This window comes from Bos taurus, chromosome 14 (assembly GCF_002263795.3).
Source record: "Bos taurus isolate L1 Dominette 01449 registration number 42190680 breed Hereford chromosome 14, ARS-UCD2.0, whole genome shotgun sequence".
In the NCBI taxonomy this organism is placed as follows: domain Eukaryota; kingdom Metazoa; phylum Chordata; class Mammalia; order Artiodactyla; family Bovidae; genus Bos; species Bos taurus.
This window is the reverse complement of record NC_037341.1, coordinates 46312963-46338709: the sequence shown is the minus strand read 5'-3', so window position 1 is coordinate 46338709 and position 25747 is coordinate 46312963. Positions and strand designations below refer to the sequence as shown.

Sequence of the window (25747 nt, the reverse complement as noted above, 5' to 3'; positions counted from 1 at the left end):
AGCTGGGGTATGACCTAGGGCTGGTGAACTTCAGAGACCAAACTCTTCCCCAGCGCCCTAAACGCTTCCCTCATTGCAGCACATACCTCATAATTCCTCTGATTATTGCAAGTTGTGTACACCCCTGTCTCAATCCCATTTCCTTCCCTGGATTATAAACTCCTCAAATGCAAAAACTACAGCTCATTCATTGTTCCCCTACCCAGCCCACAAGAAATAGAACACAAGGAAGAAAAGACCGTGGGGTAAAAGAATGAAAGGACAAGTGTTTTCATGTGAATCCTGGACTAAGAGCGCAACTTTCTGAATCTGGTTCTAGACTAAACTACGAGGTGGTAGTCCTTTTCCATCACGAGAGAGGATTCTTGGGTCAGCCACAGAGGCCTCAGCTGTCCTCTGAACAATTTTCACGGCTGGACCAATGAGCCATGACATTCAGTGACACGAGCCGGTATTTACCAACTGCCAAGTTCTGGGTGGCAGCCAGAGTGGCATTCAGGACGAGATGCTTATTTCAACTTCATCTTGCAGGGGGCCCAGTCCAAGCAGGGAGCGGATGACAGCAGGCTACCTGCCTGGGCTCACGAGGGAGATAAAGTCAGGTGACATTTGGGTTGGGCGGTTGGGGGGGAGGTGGGGGGGTGCGGGCAGGAGGAAGAAAACACAAGTCCAGACAGAAGACTTAGATTAGGCTGTAAAATCTCCATGGCTCTGGAATTCTGGGGAGCAAAGAACAACAGGCCGAGCTAGCATTCCTGGAAAAGAACCCTCGCCCCCAAATTGGGAAGGTTTGGAGGAAAAGCCCCTTGGGGACAAAGCACATGGCAGCCTGGAAGAATGTTCCAGCTCATTTCAATTCAGAGAACCTTTACTAGAGAGCTACAGAGGGACAGTCCTGGGGCCTGGGGAGCAGCTATTTAAAGGTGAATTAAAACATACTGTGCCTTCAAGGAGAAACTCATTAGTCTAGCAGGGTGCCGCACATTAAGCCAATTCACAGTGCTACAAAGTGGATCTTGATAAGGATTATAATGAGGCATAAAGAAAAAGCAGAGATGGTAGATAACATCATTAGCTGAGAATGAGGACTTCTGGGCTACAGAACACTTCACATGGTGTTGGGCATGTCTGGGTCTTGAAGGATCAGTAGGAGTTTGATTGGCAGGTACAGTTGAAGCTTGGTGGTCTGACCAGATTCACTTTATGCTGGGCCAGTACAGTCCTCCCTGTGCGGTGAGCACCGGCTATTAACGTCTCCAGAGAATGCCCTAATAGCTGAGGTTAAAAGTGTCACCTCCAGCGGCAATCCTGAATGGTTACCTCCCCGCACACAGAAGGTAGCCAATGTCTGATCGACACCAAGATACAAAGGCCCAGCCTTGTAGCCTCAAGGTGAGATGACTCTCAGGCCAGCCAGGGCTGAGGTGTGACTACAATGAACCTACAGTCCTCTTTGCCCAGCTTCTTGCCCCATCCTCTCCTGCTTCCTTCATGATTTCACTGGTTTCCATAGTGAATATTCTCTCAGTAAATCACTTGCATGAGAATCCACATCCAAAGAACCCTACCTACGACAGCGGGCAGGCAGCAAACAAGGAAGAGAGACTGTCCAGGGGAGCAGGGATGTGGATACCTGATGAATACAGAGGGTGTCCAGGTGGATACCAGGTAGCTCGAGCCCCAGGAGACGTGGGTCCAATCCCTCAGCTGGGAAGATCCCCTGGAGGAAGAAACGGCAACCCACTCCAGTATTCTTGCCTGGAGAACCCCGTGGGCAGAGGAGCCTGGTAGGCTATAGTCCAAAGAGTTGCAAAGGGGTCGCAAAGAGTCAGACACAACTGTAGCGACCAAGCATGCAAGCCTGCAGAGGTGAGTATCAAATGTCATGGTAGGAAGTCTATTATGCAGAACGCAAAGCCACTGGCAAGTTTTAGAGAAGCAGAGGAAATCAATCAATGTCTAATTTGCCAAGCTTGAAAATGGGGACTTGGCCACCATAAACTAAGAAAGGGAGAAAGATGATGGGCCAGGCTCATCACTTAAAAAAAAAAAAAAAAAAACTGATGATCTGGGAAAACTCCAGGAAGGCTGGAGCTAGGGGAGCAACAACAAGCTGGAAAACGGTTGGATTCTTCAGGGTCAGCTTCAGAAACAGCCTTGCACACTAGTCACTAGGGTGGCAGGAAGCTAAGGCCTTCGCCACACATGGTGCAGACCGGGCTGATGGTAAATGCACCTTTTTCAGCCCCAACCCCTCACCGACCCCTTAAGAGGGCAGGCACAGAAGGGCTCTGTTTCCATTTCACACCCTTGTACCAAATCCTCAGCTCCTCCAAAATGGGTCCTTCAGAAAGTGTTCCATGCAAAACTCACTATCTCTTTTCTTCATGGGACTCCTCATTTTATAATGAAAAGTCCGGGTGAAAATCACAACGTCCAGCCTCATGCCGTCCAATGTACGACACAGGTTAAGAAAGGTCACAGCAGCTGAGAGTCTCAGGCCTCCCCGCCCTGTCACTCACCCTGTGAATGCCACCACTGCCACCCCCGCTAGTCCTCTCTGCCGTTTATTCCACTAGGCACTGTGCTGAGACTGCAATCCACATTCCACACATTCAACACACATTATCGTCCTACTTCCAGACAGGACAACTGAGGCTCACAGAAAGTATATCAACTGTTCAAACAGTCAGGACACAAGCACAGGGCAAACTGTTTTCACAGTCCATCATCTTTCCACCACCTTCTGCTGCCTCCTTATCCGCACTGATATCCAAATGTTCCAACTTATTCATTTGTGCATGGAGGCCACATTAATCCCTTAAACCTCAGTTCCTCACCTCTTTAAACTCAGCTCAAGGTTCCCTCCTTCCATTAAGTCTTCACTCCAAATAAATCACACTTTTCTCTTCATCCTCCTTGTACAGAGACCATAATCACACCCCCTGGATACTTGAGGCACTTACTTATTTACTGTAACTTTCCCAGGTTATAGTAACTTTCTCACCTATGAGACTATAATGGCACAGAGGTCAGACCCGGCCCATATCTTTTATATCCGCAGAGCCTAGCAGGGTGGCTGATGTGAGTAAATGATCAAATTTCTACACTCACAAATCCACCAAGTTCTGCTGATGTAACAAAACTGACATTTGATAAAAAGTCAGATGGCGTGGAGTCTACTCCTAGCCCTGGGCATGTAGAAGTCATATGAGCTTGAGAAAATAGAGAGCATCCTCGGATCCATGGATCATTGGAACAGGAGTCCACTGGGTTGAAGCTCTCCGGTAGTTACAAGGATTCTTTCCAATCTATAGTTGATACACATATTTATGTTCAAACAAAACAGTCCCTATATCATTTTCTATAGCTCCCTTAAATGTATGAAATGTTCATGGAGTAAGGAAGCATTTATCTAGGCAATTAAAAAATTGGTTTTATTTAAATCTTTAATGCAAATATGATATTTTGCCCTAAAGCATCCAGATTTAAACCATGAATACCCCACCATGCCACTGTAACTGGTTTGCAGATATAGCTTTCTTATTCCATCTTTATTTAAAGGTAGAGATAGAAAATTCATTGCTCTTAATGTTCTATAACCAAAGTAGAAACTGTCTTCTCTCAAGTACACTGCTTGAGTACATGTAACTGCAACACTGAAATATTCACTAGAAACGTACCTTACTTATGGCAACCAATCCCTAAAGGATGAAAGGATGCTTGCACTTGCTCAGTCATGTCTGACTCTTTGCAGCCCCATGGGCTGTAGCCTCCCAGGCTCCTCTGTCCATGGGGTTTCCCAGGCAAGAATACTGGAGTGGGTTGCCATTTCCTACTTGAGGGGATTTTCCTGACCCAGGGATCAAACCTGCCTCTCTCGTGTCTCCTGCACTGCAGGCAGATTCTTTACCACTGCACCCCCTGGAATTCCCTAAACATCCCCTAAAGTAAGTCTTCCTATTTCTGAAGAACCAAGCAAACTGCTGTACTTGGGTTTTGTTTTTCTCTTGCTTCCAGAAGATCACTATGTCCAGAATATTCTCTTTCCTGGAAGATCAGCTCCTTGTCATCAGAAGATTCTGCCAAGATTTATGACCAATAGTGAGAAAATAGATTGAATATGTAAAAGAGCTCTTATAAAATAAGATAGAGCCACAGTAACAGCAACTCAGGCAAAGAACATGAGGAGGCCCTTCACAAAAGAAAAAAAAATGCATACAGTCAATAAATAAAGGAAAAGACTTGCAACCTCACTAGTAATCACAGACATACAAGTTAAAGCAAGGGAGCTTTTTCAGCCTAACAAATGGGCAAGAAATTTTTTTTCATAAAATAATTACCTGATACCAGCAAGAGTGGGAGTAAGTAGAAATTTATAAACTGCTGGAAAGAAAGTGGAATGGGAGGTCTTTTGTGGAGAAAGAGCCAAGGAGGTGCACAAAGAAATGGCTGCGTTTTTATAATCATAAGAATCATGATAAAATCATATATGATTATATCAATAAATTATAGTCCACATATGCCAAGGAATACTAAACAGTCACACAGAAAGAAGGTTTACAGAGGTATATTCAATAGAAGGGAAAACTGTCTATGGTAGACTGTCGGGTAAAAAAGAGACAGCAGAGATGATATTCTTGCAAAAGAAAGTCCACAATGATGAACCTATGTGCAGGGCAGGAATAGAGATGCAGACACAGAGAATACACTTGTGGACTCAGCAGGGAAAAGAAAGGGCGGGGCAAACCCAAAGAGTAGTGTTGACATACATACAATGCTGTGCGTAAAATACACAGCCGGTGGGAAGCTGCTGGGCAGTGCAGGGAGCTCCGCGCTGCTCTGTGATGACCCACACGGGTGGGAGGGGGGCAGGAGAGGGCTCAAGAGAGAGGGAATGTATACTTACAGCTGATTCACGTTGTCATACAGGAGAAACCAACACAACATTGCAAAGCAAGTACCCCCCTGTTCAAAATAAATTTTTAAAAAAGAGAAAATTAAAAACAAAAAGGAAAGTACATGAGCCCAGATACAGTGTGTGTATCCGCATATGGACACACAGGTCACAATCAACAGGAATATCTGAGAGGTAAGACGATGGTAAGTGCTTTCTGTTTTTACCGTTAATATTTATTACCAGTGTGATAACCTATTTTGTTTCTAATTTGCCAAGTGAAATAGGCCAGAAGCTGGGGAGCTAGGGTGTGATACCCCCACCTCCTTGAACATCCAGCTGGTTCTTTAGGCCTCATATTCCTAATGTCATTGCTGCTCTGGCTGCAGGGTAAGCTATGCTATAACTCTAGCAGGTCTAGTCAGCAAACCTCACCAAGCTCCATGGCCTCACTTCCACTGTCTGTTTCCCATTATACTGACTGTCCCATATACTGGCTGCTTAGTTCCAATCATATTTCTGAGACACTCTCTCAATTTCTGCCTATGGAGATGTAATAGATCCAAGGCTCCAGAGGGATAATACTAGACACAGAGATAATAGATACAAGATACAAGGCTCCAAAATCACTGCAGATGGTGACTGCCGCCATAAAACTAAAAGACACTTGCTCCCTGGAAGAAAAGCTATGATCAACCTAGACAGCATATTAAAAAGCAGAGACATTACTTTTCCAACAAAGGTCCATCTAGTCAAAACTGGCTTTTCCAGTAGTCATGTATGGTAGTGAGTGTTGGGCTATCAAGAAGGCTGAGCGCCGAAGGATTGATGCTTTTGAACTGTGGTGTTAGAGAAGACTCCTGAGAGCCCCTTGGACTGCAAGGAGATCAAACCAGTCAATCCTAAAGGAAATCAGTCCTGAATATTCATTGGAAGGACTGATGCTGAAGCTGAAGCTCCAATACTTTGGCCAGCTGATGCGAAGAATTGACTCACTGGAAAAGACCCTGATGCTGGGAGAGACTGAAGGCAGGAGAAGGGGATGACAGAGGATGAGATGGTTGGATGGCATCACCAACTCAATTGACATGAGTTTGAGCAAGCTCCAAGAGTTGGTGATGGACAGGGAAGCCTGGCGTGCTACAGTCCATGGAGTCGCAGAGTTGGACATGACTGAGCAATTGAACTGAACAAGGGAGATGGGGTTGTGCGGTTTTCTTAGTTGCACTCAATAACTCAGTTGTGTCCGCCTCTTTGTGAACCCATGGACTGTAAGCCCAACAGGCTTCTCTGTCCATGGAGTTCTCCAGACAAGAATACTGCAGTAGGTTGCCAGTTTCTACTCCAGGGAATCTTCCTGACCCCGGGATCGAATCCACGTCTCTAGAGTCTCCTGCACTGGCAGGCAGATTCTTTACCACTAGCAACACCTGGGAAGCCCTTTATTAGTTGATATTCCCCTCTACTCTCCCTTCCCTGATAGCTCAGGTGGTAAAGAATCCGCCTGTAATGCAGGAGACCCCGGTTCAATTCCTGGGTCAGGAAGATCCCCTGGAGAAGGGATAGGCTATCTACTCCAGTATTCTTGGGCTTCTCTTGTAGTTCAGCTAGTAAAGAATCCACCTGCAATGTGAGAGACCTAGGTTCAATCCCTGGCTTGGGAAGATAGCTGGAGAAGGGAATGGATACCCACTCCAGTATTCTGGCCTGGAGAATTCCATGGACCGTAGTCCCATGGGGTTGCAAAGAATCAGACACATCTGAGCGACTTTCACTTTACTTCACTACTCTACCTTTAACTACAGGAAGTGAAATGAGTACAGGGAGTGGAAGGCCCCTGAGGCCACATGTGGTCCTGGTACTGAGGTACTTCTTTTCTACTCTTCAGAGCTATTGACTTTCTTTCCCACTTGATGAAGGTGAAGAAGTGAAGCAGATGACAGCTTTGCCTCACTACAGCTACGAGGCACCCAACACTCTACTTAGACATGACACACATGATGAGTTTTATGACAGAACTGCCCCATGACTGTTAAGCTAGAAAAATTCAGATCATGGTTGGAATGCTTCCCAAGGAACAACATACATACTTAAAAAACAGACTCTTTACCATCTGAGCCACCAGGGGAAGCTCCATTAAAAGAATAGGCAATTTTTATTACTGATATGGTTTCAATTTTTAAACCTACTCCCCCAAATTCAAAGTACAACAATTCAAAGTACAACAACAATTATATTTGTTATATAATTTGTTATAACAATTGTTATAATTGTTATAACAGCAACAACAAAATAGCAATGATACAGCCATTCTTGGGGTCACAATGAGATATGATATGATACGACCTATGGGTGAAGTTCTAAAATAGATAAGCCCATTTGCGTCACCACTTTATTGATGAGGAAACCGGAAACCGAGGCTTGGAGAGGCCAAATAACTAAGATCATATGGTTAGCAGGTTTGCAAAATGAGAAACGGATGCCAGCAGTCCCAATATCTGTAACATGTCACCCTTCCTCAATCAAATCATCACCCTCCCTCTGTGAGCTCCACGTTAGCCCCAAGAGACTCTGGCAACTTTCCCAAACTGGACTCCACAGCTTCCCTTTGGTGGCCGTTTGGACAGAGAAGGCCAAGTTTAATGGATCTGGGGGACCCTATCTTCCTCTTTGAGATGGACCTTCTCATAGGAGTCTAGCGTCACAGAATATTTGGCAAGTGTCTGTTGATGTTTAAGATTCCCATGTCACGTCTGTGGAAACTGCAATGGAATACTAAAAAGTGTGGTTGGGGTTTAGAGGGAGTCCAGTTTCATTTGGATTTGTTTGCAAGGCACATTTGATTTGACTCTGTTTCTTTCCCTTTGGCATTAAAGCCTAAGTAACGATTTTTTTTTTCCACTTGACATCAGAGTTCTGAGCAAGAACCAATAAAAGGCAATGTGACACTCTAGAACAGTGGAATGCCATACCTAAGTGCTGCGTGGAGCTCAGCACCCTCTGGGGCTTGTGTCTGAAGCTGGTCGGTCACACAGGGAGGAAAGTACAGACAGGCCAGGGCCTGCAGAGACACAACCAGGGGCCCGAACAACCCACAGGAGCCAGCACGTAACTTGGGATCATAAGGCAAGCAGACAAAAAGCTTTGTCAATACAAAGAGCTGAGCCGTGGCAGGAGGACCAGAAGCAGGCCTGAAACTTGTCTCAGCACCAGGCATCCATCCAGGGGAGCGGGAGACCTGGGGCTTTTTAATTATTAACATCTCGTGTTCCCGTGTGGACTTTGCCATTGGCCCTTAGGCCACCTGGCACAGTCCTGAGGGAGTTTCCACCCTCCTCTTTGGGGAAAGTGAAACGTATATTGGGGAATAAAAAAGCATTGACTTCTGGCCCCTCCTTGACAATGCTTCCTTCTTCCTTCTACATTGCTTCATGAGCTTCTCACAGAGGACACCATGTGTGCCTCTGAAGCCAATTTCAGGACATTACAATCATGGGATGTAATTTTAAGAAGTACACACATGAGATGCCTGAGCCAAGCACTGTTATAAAGGAAGCGCCTAAGCTTTACGTAGAGATCTGCCCTGTCTTGTTTAAAGGGACCATAATAAGTGATTAATTCCACTTAGGATGTGAGGGAGAGGAAAAGGCAGACGTGATTATACACACACAACACACATAAACTAGGAAATAAACCACCCTCAATGGGTAAACACACTTCCATGCCAGTGACGGAAGGATAAAATGTTCTGTATTCAGTGGCCTAAAGATCTCACAGATAGTTCAGGATTTAAACAATAAATTATCCTTGACATTTTCCCCGAGTCACCCTTTTTCTTTCTTTCGATTTCTTGTGAGATAATGTTTAGAGGAAAAAATACACAGCCATGTCTTATAACTTTCAGAAATCAGCTACTATGAATTAAACTTGATCCCCTCTGTTTAGAAGGGAGCATTGCTCTCGAGCGCTGGCAGAGTTGCTTGTCTTGGGAAAGCACAAATCATCACTCAGTTCTGAAACTTTCTGGAACATGATGACACGTTTACCACAAACTCCTCATGGTGTTCTCAAGGTCCTCCGTGAAGCAGTGTTAGGTTCCCAAATAGTCAGTGTCTTGATCATTAACTTCAATCGCATTTTGCCAGCTATGTGAGAAGCACTGCCCAAAGAAACATTATGCTCAACAGAAAAAGAGTGAGCGTCCTCATTTTTAAGGAGCTCAAAGTCCACTGGGGGAAACAAGATAAACCTGCGCGTACACAACCCTTATTGGAAGCATAAAAACAAGTAATTACCCAGTAATTAGCCTCAGTTGTGCTGGGAAGGCAGCCATTATCTCAGTTCTATCAGAGGTCAGCGGGAGTCCCTAATTCTCCCCGCCGTCCTCTCTTTTGAAGAGGGCCTTTCCCAGTTGCCATCAGTAGAACATACCATTAGAGGCTGTTTTCTGTCCCTCACGATGGTTGAGGAATTACCTACATCCTCTGCCTCCCTTGCCCTGTAATCAATCAACCAGCGCTCTGAGATCTCAGGGAGGTGTGTGTTTTATCACATCCAACCTGCTTCCAGAAAGGATTTAAGGTGGCTCACAACAAACATTCAGATGCCCAGGCAATTTTCTTTTTTAATAAAAAAGAATAGACAGCGGTATCTAAACATGTATATTGCAGGAGAAAGAGAAAGAGGGTCTGAACTAGTGACAAATGGGCAGGTCTTGCTGGGAAATACCAAATTTGGTTGAAAGCACTCTGGAAAAAAAAAAAAAAAATTCTGATTCTCCTCACCTAAAAATCAGATACTGGTAAAGACTGAATGCAAAAGGAGAAGGGGACGGCAGGGGATGAGATGGTTAGGTAGCATCACCAACTCAATGGACACAAATGTGAGCAAATTCTGGGTGATGGTGGAGGACAGAGGAGCCAGGCACGCTGCAGTCCACGGGGCGCAAAGAGTTGGACACAAGTTAGCGAATGATCAACAACAACAAAATCAGAAGCTGTAAGAGTTTATGAGAAGGCAACTCTGGCCAAATGACAGATAACAAAGTCAACAAAAGTCTACATCACTCAAGCAGCAGCTCTGATTCCTCAGACATTTTAGGATCAAGGACTCTACTGAGAATCTACAGAAAGTTCTAGACTCTTTCCTCACAGAAGCTCATAATCGTATGATTTTGCATATACTCTCAGGGTTCCTTGGACAGAGACTGAATGCTTCTCTAACACTCAAATTCATATAAGAAATCTTCAAGTTATTCTTCACTGAATGCACAGAAGGGCCACTGAAAGCCAGATATTTTGAAGGAACCCCAGGAAGAATATGTTTTCTTCCATCTGTCCTGTTCAGCCAGCAACAACTTATAACCGTAAGTCAGAATCATTCTCCTTGAAAGGAGCTTTAGTAAAACCCAAATAATTGGTCTGGATCTTGTTTTTCTCCATTCTTTATCTTGGGACCTGCTTGCACTCGTATGCTGAGATGTTTTCCCTGTTAAATCTACTTTGGTTTTTGAGCTGCTGGTTTTGAATTCTTGGCTCCCACATATTCTGCATCTTAAATTCTCCTAATTTATTGTGTAATTAAAACACCCATGCATGTTTGTTCTCAATTAATAGAGACAAATTATTCCCCAGTGGAAGACAACTCTATTCCAACTTGGAACTGGAAGGGTGAATATGCCTGAATTTTAAATGTTGTCTAACGATGCTAGTATTCTTTGTTGAGTGTTTAAGAGATAGGTTTATGTATCTTTGGGAGATAAAGATCCCAAATTCTCATTCTCACCCAGAACCAGATGATTCTGCAAATTCCCAATCAATTTCCCAATTCATATTATCTTTAGGGCTTCCCTGGTGGCTCAGAGGGTAAAGCATCTGTATACAATGCAGGAGACGCAGGTTCGATCCCTGGATCAGGAAGATTCCCTGGAGAAGGAAATGGCAACCCACTCCAGTAGTCTTGCCTGGAAAATCCCATGGTCTGAGAAGCCTGGTAGGCTACAGTCCATTGGGTCGCAAAGAGTTGGACATGACTGAGCGACTTCACTTCATAACATGTTATCTTCAATATGTCGGCAGTTTGTATATAAGGCTATCCTTAGAAGAAAGAGAAAATTAATCTGGGTAAAAGAGAAGGCAGTGGACCTGGATGAATAATATTTAGGTTGAACAACAAACACCTGTTTGAAGTCAAAGGATCCATCATAAGTCTACACACTTATAGTTCTAGAAATATTTGAAAGCATTAGAAAAATCAGTGACCCTAAGAGACAGCTGACATATTTATAATTTTGCAGGTAAATCTAATGTCAGCACCTGCTTTTTAAATTATATGCATGTATTTTATATACACACTCACACACACACAGACATATATTGGGTTGGCCAAAATTTTCATTTGGGTTTTTCCATAGCAGTTTATGGGAAAACATGAATGAACTTTTTGGCCAACCCAATATATACATACACATATATATTAATAATTGATACACACATATCTTATACACACACACACACATATATATATATATGACTGACACACATATCAAGGTAGAAAAATCTGAACATAGTTTAGCTATTTCATACATAAGTTTAATACCACAGAGAGTCCCCAATAATATAAAACAAACTAGGTTATATGGTAAAGATTTCAACCAAGTAAGAAAGAATTATTTTACTAATTAAGACTTTTGGGGGATGTTTAGCAGAAGAAAAGAAAAGGTAGTAACAGTCACTTACTCTTGAGGGTCTGCTAATCTGAGAAACTGTGCTAAGCACTTTATTTAAAATGCTTCTGTTAAGCCCAACCAACATCAATCCCAATGGGAGATAAAATTATATCCACTTGGCAGACAAGGTAACTGGGGTTCAGAGAGGGGAGACCGGATGCTATGTAAGTGTCTTTCTAAAAACTACCAAGGAAAACTGTAACAGGCTCGCCATGCACTCTACATGCCCTTAGAGAGGCCACAGAGCTTCCAACCAGCAGGTCACTCACACCCCTGGTTCTAAACTTGCTGGTTGTAAGGGTCAAATGGGGATTTACAATGAGGACTCTGTTCAGGGTTCAGTACACTTTAATTACATCAGATAATACCTGCTGTTCCCATTTTTTCCTGGAAATGGGGGTAGGAGTCCACTTCCTGTTTATTTAAGCTCCTGTCACAATAAGCCTTCACTTTGTCAAAATATCACAACAGTGAAATGGAAGTGGTCACAACAGGAGCCAAACTGCCTGGAGCCAGTAGCATGGCCATCTGAGCTGTCCCTTTGAAGCTCACATCAGCCTGACCCGATAGAAGCAGGCAGGAACACACAGGAGTGAGAGACGGAAGGAGAAGACAGACACACCAAAGGCAAACAAAGCAAAACCCATATACCGGAGCATTACGTGGATGGCCTACGAATTGTGCTCAAAGATAATCCACAAATTCACCTGGATTGTTTTAGCAGAAACCACCCCAGAGCATAATCAGCCTTTTCTCATATGTTAAGATAGGATTTTACTGGCTATTAGTCAATTCACTGGACAAGACTCTGACGCAGAGAAAGATTGAGGGCATGAGGAGAAGGGGACGGCAGAGGACAAGATGGTTGGATGGCATCACTAACTCAATGGACATGAGTTTGAGCAATCTCCGGGAGATGGTGAAGCCCAGTGTGCTGTAGCCCATGGGGTCACAAATAGTCGGACACAACTGAGTGAACAACGACAACAAAACTATCCATGGAGAAACAAAAATGAAACATTAAAAAAACATGGGTTTCTTTACTTTTAAACTAAGGGGACAGTTGTATTTTGGGGGAGATGACTCATTGGAAAAGACCCTGATGCTGGGAAGGATTGAAGGCAGGAGGAGAAAGGGAAAACAGAGGAAAAGATGGTTGGATGGCATCACTGACTCAATGGACATGGCTTTGAGCAAGCTCCGGGAGATGGTGAAGGATAGGGAAACCTGGTATGCTGCAGTCCATGGGTTCGCAAAGAGTCAGACATGACTGAGCACCTGAATAACAACAACAACAAATTAAAGATCAATTAAATCAACATCAGAAATAATGGTACCAATATACATAAGAAGATGGGTCCTAGTTTAAAAAAAAAATCTAATCTTATTTGAGATCATTTCCTTATGGAAACCTTTCCTGAGTGTTAAGCAGTCCCTCTGTAAAGACATAAAGCTGAAGAAGACGTAACATTTTAGAGTATCATTGATGACTGATCAATCTTCTTTAAGGGAAGAACCAAAATGCCCCAGCAACCCAGAGTCCATGGGAATGGAAATCTTTCTGAATGATTTGCAAGTTTCCCTCCTTACACAGGGCTTCCCCAGTGGCTCAGATGGTAAAGAATCTGCCTACAATGCAGGAAACCTGGGTTTGATCCCTAGGTAGGGAAAATCCCCTGGAGGAGAGCACGGCAACCCACTCCAGTATTCTTGCGTGGAGAATTCCATGGACAGAGAAGCCTAGTGGGCTACAGTCCATGGACTCATAAAAGAGTCAGACATAACTGAGCAACTAACACACTCCTTACACAGCACCCCCATGCTACTCTTCCATGTGTTACACAAAGCCCAGTTATAATGTTCAGTGTCTGTAGGCAAACTGATAGCAATGCTGTGGGCCTCTGGTTTTTGTGTTTTTCTCAAAGGAAATTTCATCCTTTCTTATTCAGTAACCTAGCACCTACTGTGACATGTACATTGGATTGATGCTTTTATTCTTTCGTTCATTCATTCACAGGCACTGCTGCTGCTGCTAAGTCGCTTCAGTCGTGTCTGACTCTGTGTGATCCCATAGGCAGCCACCAGGCTCCCCCATGCCTGGGATTCTCCAGGCAAGAACACTGGAGTGGGTTGCCATTTCCTTCTCCAATACACGAAAGTGAAAAGTGAAAGTGAAGTCGCTCAGTCGTTTCAGACTCCCAGCGACCCCATGGACTGCAGCCCACTAGGCTCCTCCATCCGTGGGATTTTCCAGGCAAAGTACTGGAGTGGGGTGCCATCGCCATGGAGAAGAATGAATGGGCCAGGACTCTGCCCTCACAAGGGACACCTACTGCCCATGAGAAAAAGACATGTAGCAAAACCCAGTGGAATTATGACTGTAAAAGACGTATGTGCAAATGGCTGCACACAGGCCATTCTGCCTACTCCTGATTTCTCCAATTTATGCTCTTTATGCAGACCACTTCCTCTGTGACAGCACACTGAGTAGATGACTTGGGTCTACACAAGAGATCTCCCAATTACAATCCAGGGCCTGTGCTGGGACGGCCTGCAAGCTAAGAATAATTTTTACATATTTTAATGGTTGGGGGAGGGGAATCAAAGAAGAATATATGAAATTAAAATTTGAGTGTTCATAAATAATTTTGGGGAACATAGCCACACTTCTTCTTTTAAGTATTATTTGTGGCTACTTTCCTGCTACAAGGACAGAACTGATGGAGACCATATGGACCACAAGACCATTTGTCACATGGCTTCTTAAAGAAAAAAGCTTGCTGACCCCTGATCTAGATGGTTTGGATCTCATCTAAGATAAAAGTAAACTGAATCAACATCATAAATTATTAGTTTAATTATTAGAATTCATAAAAATGGGGGAGGCTTTCGTGGTGGCTCAGACAGTAAAGAATCTGCCTGCAATGTGGGAGACCTGGGTTCGATCCCTCCGTTGGGAAGATCCCCTGCAGAAGGGCATGGCAACTCACTCCAGTATTCTTGCCTGGAGAATCCCCATGGACAGAGGAGCCTGGTACAGCCCATGGGTCGCAAAGTGTCAGACACAACTAAGCGACCAAGCACACACAAAAATGGGATTCCTAATGGCTTCTGATGAAGCGTATTTGGTGATCATCCTAGAACAAATATCCCCCATAAGTCAATCGTAAATAATCTTTAAGAAAAAAATGCCCATTATCACACATTTTCATGAAGTAGCAATCACATTAGTTATATACATTATAAAGCATGAGATACCAACATGTTATTTGAATACAAAATTAGTGTCATATTGTCTTTACAATGTAGTTGGTTCACACCTTCAACACCTACTCAGCAAACATTTACAAAGTAAATACTTCATTCCAGATACTCCGCTAAAGAGCAGGAATAGAGGATGAGCTTGACAGAGTTCCTTAAAGGAATTTATAATTTATCGGGAAAACAAAAATCAACACTCAAAAACAAGTAGGCAAGAAGCACTCTACAATAAAATCTTAGAATCTTTACCCCTCATTTCAATTCTGCATTGGCTGAAATGAGGTAAGCCACCAAAGATGGATTTGTGTGCACCAAAGAGGTTCATCAATTTTACAGTAATATAAAGGTTATCTATTGGCTGATGTATTACAAGCCATATTTAGTAAATGACTGAATAATGCAGTTAGAAAACCAGAGATGTAATCGCTTTTAATTCTGGCAAGGATGTGTGTATTTTAATTAATCTGCCCCTCTTCTTGTCATTCACTTTCCCCACTGTGTCCCAAATAACAACTCCCTCCTGTTTGCCAGGACCTCCGAGGATCTGTAAGACTATGATCTTATTTTGAGTCCTAACCCAGCTGGCCCCACAGCTGTCACTTCATCCAGCAATATAAATACATGTATCACTGCTTTAATCCATCCTCATAAAATTATGTAGCTAGCAAAACGGGGCCTGGGACCCAGATTACGGGGAGAAATGATCATTCTGCTCCCATTATTCTGCGAAAGGTATTTTCCAGTGCTGTAAATCCCCAAAAAGCTTACAGCCTAATCAATGACGTGCATTCTCAGGGGCCTGCTCTCTCTAGCTCCTCCCAGATGGAATCTATCCGGTGGCCCATACGTCTGCTGACATGGATCCTGAAAGCCCCAAATGTTCAGGTTCAATGTGACAAGTGACCAGACCCAAACAAAGCTAACAAAGGATGCCTCTGCTTCCAGTTTGGACTGTAGTTTGTTATGCAGCCATATAATGGGTCATTCCCTGCACTTTTTTATCACTGGTTTTAAATTTAACACGTATTACACCACCAATGGACTGTAATGCTTGCATTACTGTAATAATCACAGCTACCACATATTGAATATTCATTATGTGAGTGGACCTCTCTTAGGTGCTTTAGAGCAAGGGTTCCTGGCCTTCAGGTTGTGGACTGGTATCGCCAGTCAGGTTAGAAATAAAGCACATAATAAATACATGTGCTTGAATCATCCTGAAACCATCACCCACCACCACCCTGCACCAGTCCATGGAAAAACTGTCTTCTACGAAATCTGTCTCTGATGCCAAAAAACACTGGGGACTGTTGTTTTAGAGAATTAACTCATGTGATTCTCACAACACTGTGTTTAGTCGCTCAGTCACCTTGGCCTCTCTGCAACCCCTTGGACTGTAGCCCCGCTCCATCCCCAGACTCCTCTGCCCATGGAATTTTTCTGGCAAGAACACTGGAGTGGGTTGCCATGCCCTCCTGCAGGGGAGGTGGACATAAACCCAGGGGATTGAATCTTCGTCTCCTGTGTCTCCTGCATTGCAGGTGGATTCCTCACCTGCTGAGCCATGGGGGAAGCTCTGAATTCTCACGATAATTCCATTAAGTACTACTTCTCCTCATTTCTCAAGAGGCAACTGAGGCTGAGGCCAGCTTCCTCCCTGTCCCCCCAACCTCCATTGCTGGTCTCCATCCGCCTTCTTAGCAGACTCCTCACCGTGTGTTTACTCTCTTCCCCAGGTCATCTGCTCCAGGGGGAGACTAGCCCCACTCCAGCTCCCATTCCCCTCAGAGTTCGGCTCCCAGCTGGGTTAGCCATCATGGTGTTTTGTCTCTGCCCCCACTCCAGTGTGGGAAGCTGAGACAGAGTCCATTAAGGGGATCCAGGGACATTCTTGCTCCTTAGAGGCGACCCAAGGAGGAAACTTCCAGAAGTTGTCTTGTCCCGATGTAATGAGACTCAACTTGTGACCAACACAGCTGTGCAGAGACAGGAGCATGGAAGGGCATAAAGCACCTACAATCCTATGTGTCTGAGTCAAGAATGAACCCAGTCAAAAACCCCCATCACTGTACTCCTTGTTAGAGAGGGTAACAGCCATCTTTGCTAGCGATACAGACAAGAATAGACCACCAGGTCAAACCCAAGCCTGAATCTGAAGCCTTACTTTAAACCTCACCACAGAGCTCATCGAGGTCATATTAATAATTCAAGACTTCATCACCATTCTGCCAACTCCCTGCATCTGGGAATCATGGAAAGAAATGTGCTGCCAACAGCATACTGCTGCCCAAACCAGCCTCCCCTAGAACCACAACCCAACCGGAGGGTACCCTGGACACGGCCAGTCTGCTTACTATATATAATCAATAGTACTCAGAGAAGACAGAATCCGAAAATAACAGCCACAAAAGCAACGAATTCAAAAGTACATCATAGTAATGTTAAAATAGCTGTTGTTTATACAGATCATCTAAACTCCCTGCATCTCTTTTAAGTGTGGTTATTAATAAATAATGATGCTACAGAAAAAGGTCCCAAAATGACAAGCATGGATTTTTTAAAATAGCAAAACAGAGAGTAAAAATAGTACTTCCTTACTACTGTTCATAGACCCCAACTATAATCCCATAACCAGGCAGGAAGGACTGCAAGGAAGTATTTTAAAACAGAGAAAAGAGCTAGCTTTGATTTCTCACCTTAAGATTCTAATGTGAGAGGCAATGGCATTCCAAGCTAGGTTTCCCTACCAATGGGCATCAATATACGTATGTACAGCAGAAGAGAAGAGAGAAAGGGGAGGATCAGGGTAGAAACACACTGAAGAGTAGACCCCTGGTACAGGCCTTCCCAGTGGGCACCACCGGCTGAGAACTGGAAACTGGTCACCAAATTCAAACCTACAACAAGGGCAATTTACAGAGGAAGTGGCAAGTTTGAAATACCCAGTTTCACTTTTCCTGGCTCTAACAACACAATCATAATTTGCTTTTTAACTTGAACCACCTGACAAGTTCTGGAAAAGTGGTTCTCCCTGCTTTGTGTCTCGGCGACAACACTATGTTAGCAGTCAAAAGAGTTATACTCCAACCAAGGTGAAGAGTCTTAGAAGCTCAGAGTGCAGCAAAGAGATGAGCAGAAGATGCGAAGTGTGCGTGCTTTAAGAGTAGTCTGCATCAGCTCATTACTGCTGATGTTTTCTGAAGACTGCTAAGAAGCCAGGATAAAAGCAGAGGAATTGGTTAAATCCATCACTTGTGAAAAGTTGCAAACCCTCCAACCAGCAACACAGTGCCACTAAATTAAATTGACGCCAGGGGCTCTGATAAACAACCAGTAATTCCTTCGGTGTCAATGAGTTTGTGCTGCCCTCTGCCCAGAACAGAAAGGCTGCGATTCCTCAGCTGCAGATCCTTCGCTGGGGGATCCTTAAATGGGAGACAGACCTTGAACCCTGAAATAGGAAATGAGGAGCCCCTGGGACAAGCTTGGTCTTGCCCTGCAGAAGTCACTTCCACTCACTTGGCCCATGTTTCCGCCCCCAGAAGATGAGAGATCCAGCATACTTCTACCAATTGGTGACTCTGGTACGGACTACTACCAAAGTCGTGGAATGAATAATCCAGAATCATACTGAAACAAGTTCTTAATAAGCCCCACACAATGTTTTAATCAGGACTCCATCTTACTACAAAATTGCACCCTGTTGTTCAGTTGCTAAGGTGTGTCCAACTCTGCGATCCCACTGAGTTGCAGCACACGAGGCTTCCTTGTCCTTCACCATCTCCCAGAGCTTGCTCAAACTCACTGAGTCGGCGATGCCATCCAACCAGTGCATCCTCTCTCACTCCCTCTCTTCCTGCTCTCAATCTTTCCCAGCATCAGTGTCTTTTCCCATGAGTCAGCTTCTCGCATGAGGTGGCCAAAGTATTGGAACTTCAGATTCAGCATCAATACTTCCAATTAATATTCAGGGTTGATTTCCTTTAGGATTGACTGGTTTGATCTCATTCCTGTTAAAGAGATTCTCAAGAGTCTTCTCCAGCACCACAGTTCTAAAGCATCAATTCTTTGGCGTTCAGCCTTCTTTATGGTCCAACTCTTGCCTGCACAGTCCCAGCCTTATCCGAAAAAGACTGGGGATTTGACCAAGACAGGTGTGTGCATCTGTGTTTAGAGGTGAGGCGTGGGGGTGTTAGAAATGCATTTTCCTCAAAGTTCCCTAGGGTAAATCTTTAAGACAGCAAAATCCTGTCTTGCTTATATACTTAGAGACATTTTAATGGCATCGTACTGAATTTCAAGAAATTCGAGAGTATTTGCACTACTTTTTAAATTTTTAATGGAGGTTATGGGGTGGAAGGAGTTTAAAAAGTTCATTCTTTTCCTTTTCCTTTGTTCATTCTTTAAAGAAGATAAAGATACTCATTTCCAGCTCAACGTTGAAAGCACATCTGTGCAGTTCAAGATACTTAACTATGTTTCTGTTGAAATAGACTTTCTTAGAATAATGCCTGTAGATACTGAAACGATCTTATCTTAACCGACTATTACCACCAGCTCATTCTAAAAATAAGAGGACTAGTAAATGTGGAACTCAGTGGTTATTTTGAAGAAGGGAGAAGGGAGAAGCTTCTAATTCCTTTAACAAAACCAACCTCTACCCCCAAGATTTCCTGGTAACAAGTCTTCTTAACAGATGCATTTTCTTTTCAAAGGTTTAGAGACTTACTGAAATGGGGACTAAGTTAAAGCAGAGGGGGAGTCCCCCAAGTCTTCTCTCAAGTGAAAAGGTCTTTGTAAGCAATACCCTGTCTCATAGGAAAGCATCCAGCTTTGCAAGTGCACACAAGAAGGAGTGGAGGAGAGCGAGCAGCAGGGGTGTGTGACAGGGTTCAGGATATGAGATCCAGAGATGTCATCACAGTTCTATACACGACCCTAAACCTCCTACAAAGAACTGGACTTCCCAAAAGAACCAAGCCTGCTTTGGAGTGTGTGTTTTTCACTTGTGAAAGTCTCTCAGTCGTGTCTGACTCTTTGTGACCCCATGGACTATACAGTCCATGGAATCCTCCAGGCCAGAATACTGGAGTAGGTAGCCATTCCTTTCTCCAGGGGATCTTCCCAACCCAGGGATCGAACCCAGGTCGCCCGCATTGCAGGTGGATTCTTTACCAGGTGAGCCACCAGGGAAGCCCAAGAATACTGGAGTGGGTAACCTATCCCTTCTCCAGGGGATCTTCCCAATCCAGGGATCAAACAGGGGTCTCCTGCATTGCAGGCAGATTCTTTACCAACTGAGCACTTGAATTAAAACAAACCACTGCCCAGCCTACCCCACAATTGGATAACTGAGAAACACTGACACCAAATCTACCCATAAACCAAAACAAAACTTGGTCATCAAAATAGCTTGTGAATCACATACAGACTAACCACTCATATTTCCTTCTATTTAAATCACTAATTCTAATATAATTTTTTAGACTGCTTACCTACTTTCCAAATTAAAAAAAAATAAAATAAATGAAAATTCCTGAAGAAATCAGTCCTGAATATTCATTGAAAGGACTGATGCTGAAGCTGAAACTCCAATACTTTGGCCACCTGATTCAAAGAACTGACTCATTGGAAAAGACCCTGATGGTGGGAAAGATTTGAGGGCAGGAGAAGGGGATGACAAGAGGATGAGATGCTTGGATGGTATCAACGGAGAAGGGGACGACAGAGGATGAGATGGTTTGATGGCATCAACGACTCGATGGACATGAATTTGAGCACGCTCTGGGAGTTGGCGATGGACAGGGAAGCCTGGCATGCTGCAGTCCACGGGGTCGCAAAGAGCTGGACACAACTGAGTGGATGAACTGAACTGACTGAAACTAAAAATATTAGAGCAACACAGTAATCTTCATTGGAGTTCAGAGCAAATATTCATGAGCATTTAACTATGTACCCACAGGCTCTAGTTTTAGTTCCTGCAAGTAGAACTGAACACTTTTTTAATTAGTTCAGTCAAAAGTCAGTAATTTATTGGAGTTTATTCAGTTAAAAATAGACACAAAGAGCTGTTTTTTTGTTTTTGTTTTTGTTTTTCCTAATACACCATTCATCTCCCTCCACGGGTCTTGCACTCACTACCTCTGGCTTTTCAATTAAATATCCTCATTTTAGTCCATATGGAAGTCTCTTCTCAGAAGCCACTGCGAACCAGAAGCAGGGTGAGTTTACCTAGACCCCCTGGTTCCCCCACTACTGCCTTTTATCACAGATCTAGTTCTAAGGCAGGGGCCCATCAGCCAGAGGGCCCCAGAGGAACCCTGAGGACCTCTAATGTTTGACACCTCCTTCAACTAGCACCTCCTTGCACCTAGAAAACAGGTTGTGCCTGGAGTGTGGGCATGAGAATGACTGTGGACGGGCTTGCCTAGGAAAGGCGCTCTCACTGCAGAAAGCCATCAAAGGACAGGCCACTTTTCTGGAGGAAACACAGAACTCTCATGGTACACAAGCCTGCCCTGCCCAGGCGCCTGCCTCCTTTCCTGGTCTCACCAGCACCCTTCACTGCCTTGCGCATGGAGCACCTATCACTGTGCTCTGCTTTAAGCTCCCCACAAACAAAGATGCTTCATCCTTTGTGCTTTTGCTACCTTAGCATTCCTCACCAGATGTGCCCTCAAGCTATAGCCATGGGGAAGGGGGCTTATTAGGGAGGGGGGCCCTACACAGGGAGAGTGCCTGCTTAGTCACTCAGTCCTGTCCAACTCTTTGCAACCCCATGGACTATAGCCTGCCAGATTCGTCTGTCCATAGGATTTCCCAAGCAAGAATAATGGAGTGCGTTGCCATATCCTACTCCAGGGGATCTTCTCGACCCAGGAATGGAACCCGGGTCTCTTGCATTACAGGCGGATTCGTTACTGTCTAAGCCACCAGGAAAGCCTCTACACAGGGAGAGGGTAATGTAACCAAGTCAGTTATCTACACCATCTTCATGTCTTCACCACTGTCATCATCACCACCTATGGATACAGATGCTACATAAACCCTTCCCACTATCTTTCTTAACCTTCCAACCACCCTTGTGACAATGATGCTTTATCTCTATTTCACAGGTGAGAACCTTAGAGGTCACAGAGAGTAAGGGAAAGAATGAGATTGAACCCTTATGTGTTCAGTTCCAGAACCCAAGCTCACAATGAATGCATCACAATGTTTCTCCATAATACAACTGTCCAAACACCCTGAGTCAGGCCCTGGAGCCCAGTGTTACAGGTGAGCAACACACACTGAAGAAGGCTGAATGTCTAAGTTCCTACCCCACCTGTGCCCCAAGGCCCGGTTTAGTGACTTACTTTCTCTATAACCATGGTTAAGTTACTCAACATCTCAAAAGCTTTCACCTGACCGCACAGGGTTGTTAGGACCAGTCCATTTGTTAGAACATCAGATTTTGCACAATGAGAATGTATAATACATGAGAAAATATAAAACGCAAGCTACGGATTAATCAGCAAATTGAATAAAATGTGCATTTTTCATAGCAAAAGCTATTTTGTGCAAGTAATCTAAATGCACCCCCAACATTTTACGCCCACTCCACCTTTACTTTCTTCAAAAACTTACCAAAAGCTCCAAACCTAATGGACCTTTCCAGGTTTTACTCACCTAGACCCAACACAAATTATTCACCACCACGACCATCTCATCTTAGAGGCACTCAACTGAGAAGAGATAGAAAGGAAATGAGAGAAAAGAATGAACCTTAGGAAACAGTTTGACGTCTTTAGTGCATCATCATGAGTACCTGGATCTGTGCAGTGAGGAACTTTCACCATGCATAATAAATGGAGAGAAATGTGAATGAAGGCAGGTGTGTAAAACTAAAATGACTTAGGCACAACTTGGTTTTGACTGAATAGACCGCCCGAGGTGGCCATCTTGGAGAAATGATATGCGCATCGTGAATGCTGTGCCCACAGAGGATGTGGAGGCGGTGAAATCTGACATTTCATTTAGATGCTGCTGTTTATGAGAGGACTGCGGAAAACTATGCGAGTGTCAGCACACTGAAGGGCTACAAGGAATTCTTGGTTTTTCAAATAATAACAAGGAAGAATTGCACAGGGGTGAAATCTGTCTGGGATATTCTATGCCCAGCCCTGATCCTGCTGATTCTAGCAGCGAGAAAACCCTGGAAGGTGCAAGATGCTGCCTGACTTTTTTTAAAAAAGCAGAATCATCTCAATACCATTTTCTGTGGTATTAAAGAGACACTGGTTTATTCGTGCGAGTCGCTTTGGTCGTGTCCCACTCTTTGCAACCCTATGAACTGTAGCCCGCCAGACTCCTCTGTCCATGGGATTCTCCAAAAATACTGGAGTGGGTTGCCATACCCTACTTCAGAGGGTCTTCCCAACTCAGGGATCGAAGCTTTGTCTCTTATGTTACCTGCATTAGCAGGCAGGTTCTTTACTGCTAGCGCCACCTGGGAAACCCTAAAGAGACTCTTACTTTGACCAAATTTCAGGGTATTTACTTGTCCACAGCATTTCTTGATTTTGAAGCAGATGTCAAGGAAAGAGCATATGGAATTGAGGGAGGAAAAAAAAAAAATCCTAGCATACAAGCCTGAGGGTAAACAGTTATCTTTGACATTAATCACTGACTTGAATATGCTTTGCAATTAAGATTTACAGTGAATTTAAGCAAACCCAGCACAGAGAAATCTGGATGTACCAAGAGAGTCATTATGAGCTGAGTTGACATTTTATAAGTCTATACCTGTGAATTCCTAAAAGCTTTTAAAATGAGTTTTTTCAAACTGGAAGCTACTTGCGAACATGCAACCTGCATGCACTTGCGAACATGCAACCTGCATGCACTTATTTTAAAAAGTCAAATATAAAGAGATTATTCAGTGACCTTCTGTTGAGAACAAGTATTGCTGCAGAAGATAAGCATGGGTCTTGTATCTGAAGGATCACTAGATCTTTCTCAGGAGTACATCCAAGAAAAACTGCAGGTTCACTACAAGACGTACCTGGACTAGTGCCTTTATCTGCTGGGCTAAGCTGCTGCTGCTGCTGCTAAGTCGCTTCAGTCGTGTCTGACTCTGTGGGACCCCATAGACGGCAGTCCACCAGGCACCGTCGTCCCTGGGATTCTCCAGGCAAGAACACTGGAGTGGGTTGCCATTTCCTTCTCCAATGCATGAAAGGGAAAAGGCAAAGTGAAGTTGCTCAGTCATGTCCGACTCTTAGCGACCCCATGGACCATAGCCCACCAGGCTCCTCCGTCCATGGGATTTTCCAGGCAAGAGTACTGGAGTGGGGTGCCATTGGGCTAAGCTGCTACTTCAGCCTTAAAGGGGTCTCAGACATGGCTCTCCCAACTTTCTGTGTAAACTATAAATTTTCCACTTGGTGTCATCCATAAATGAAGGATACAAAGTCTGTCTTGGTGAGATCTCAGATATTAATTAGTAATGATCAGTGCACAGGGGAAAAAACTAGCAAGGAATCATTTCCTTCTTTCTGTTGGCTCAGATCTCGTCCATATAGGCAGTGCCACAACAAAGTCCGTATTTGTCAGTTTTGGTCACTGTTTTCTCCCTCATTCTTTACCAGGTAGTCTGGTCCAGAGGATTGGCTTCCTGAATTGAAAGAACGACCACCTTCTGGTAGAAGAAGGTACTGCAAGCCACACAGTAACTATTAAGCCATTATCCATGTGGAATGCTCTTCTTTCTAGGAATCTATGCTATGAAAAGCAGAAACTGCTTGCGTTGCTTCTGTAAATGTGGCAAATCAAATTTAGCCACTGTTAACTACTTTATTCCCAAGAGTTTGGGGTAGGTGGCTGTTTATCTCCAAATATAAATTAGTTTTATTATATGCAACCCACCTCCCCGCCTCACCCCTTGGGAGTCAGGTTCATTTCATCAAAGTCTCAATAATTTTGATGAAATGGTTATGCTGATTAAAGCTGGTGAAAGCTATTAAACATGGAATACTAATTTTAAGTACAAACCATTGTGCATTCTCAAAGAGCCTGCTTTGGGGAATTAGAGTGCTTTTTATCATTTGTTTACTTATATACTTTAAATATTTCCCCTCCATCCTTTTAATTTACATTATCTTTGAAGATAGCAATGTAAAGCAAAGATAAGCTTCTGTCTAGACAACCCTCCCAGTTGATCTGAAATCCAGAATTAGTAGAATTCCAATGAAGTGCTTATAATTCCTATCTGCTAAGTTTTTATAAGGATCCCCTGAGGTCAGCTATCACATTGGCTTCTAAAGTACTGCACGTGAAAAAGAAAATAAAAACTACCATAACTGGGAATATATGGAGAAGGCAGAACTCTTGGTACCAAGAAAGAACTGTCCAGTGGGGGCAAGAAGGAGACGGTCAAAGCTGATTCTATAAAATGCCAATTATTAAGATTGGGAGGCTGAGTTAAATAGACCTTTGGTACGACCACAGCAAACACTGCCATGTACAATAAATTTTATATTGCTTTCCTTTCCTCTTCCCAGAAAGGTGTGTATGCATGGCAGTTTGGGGCCGGCAGTGGAAGGTGAAGGAATAGATGTTAATTCACCAAAATAAGATTTGTACAGTATTTCACCTTCTTATTTAATTCTTCTTTCCATATGCAATGACAAGAGGCTAAGGATCCCTTAAAAAATCCCAACCACCTCCATTCATGACGGGTGTGCCGTGCTGTGCTGTGCTTAGTCGCTCAGTCATGTCCAACTCTTTGTGACCCCATGGACTGTAGCGCACCAGGTTCCTCTGTTCATGGAATTCTCCAGGCAAGAATACTGGAGTGGGTTGTGTAAACTTCACACAAACAG

The 25747-nt window shown here is 43.8% G+C and overlaps 1 protein-coding gene and 1 long non-coding RNA gene across 3 annotated transcripts in view; one reads left to right on the top strand and one right to left on the bottom strand.

Moving 5' to 3' along the window:
• The window catches only part of EXT1 (exostosin glycosyltransferase 1), a 314227-nt gene that overhangs the window by 139168 nt on the left and 149312 nt on the right, over window positions 1-25747 (bottom strand). The window lies entirely within an intron of this gene.
• On the top strand, window positions 9557-24917 carry LOC132342146 (uncharacterized). Its single transcript, XR_009490396.1, has 3 exons — window positions 9557-10262; window positions 22001-22160; window positions 24515-24917. It is a non-coding gene; the product is annotated as an uncharacterized lncRNA (long non-coding RNA).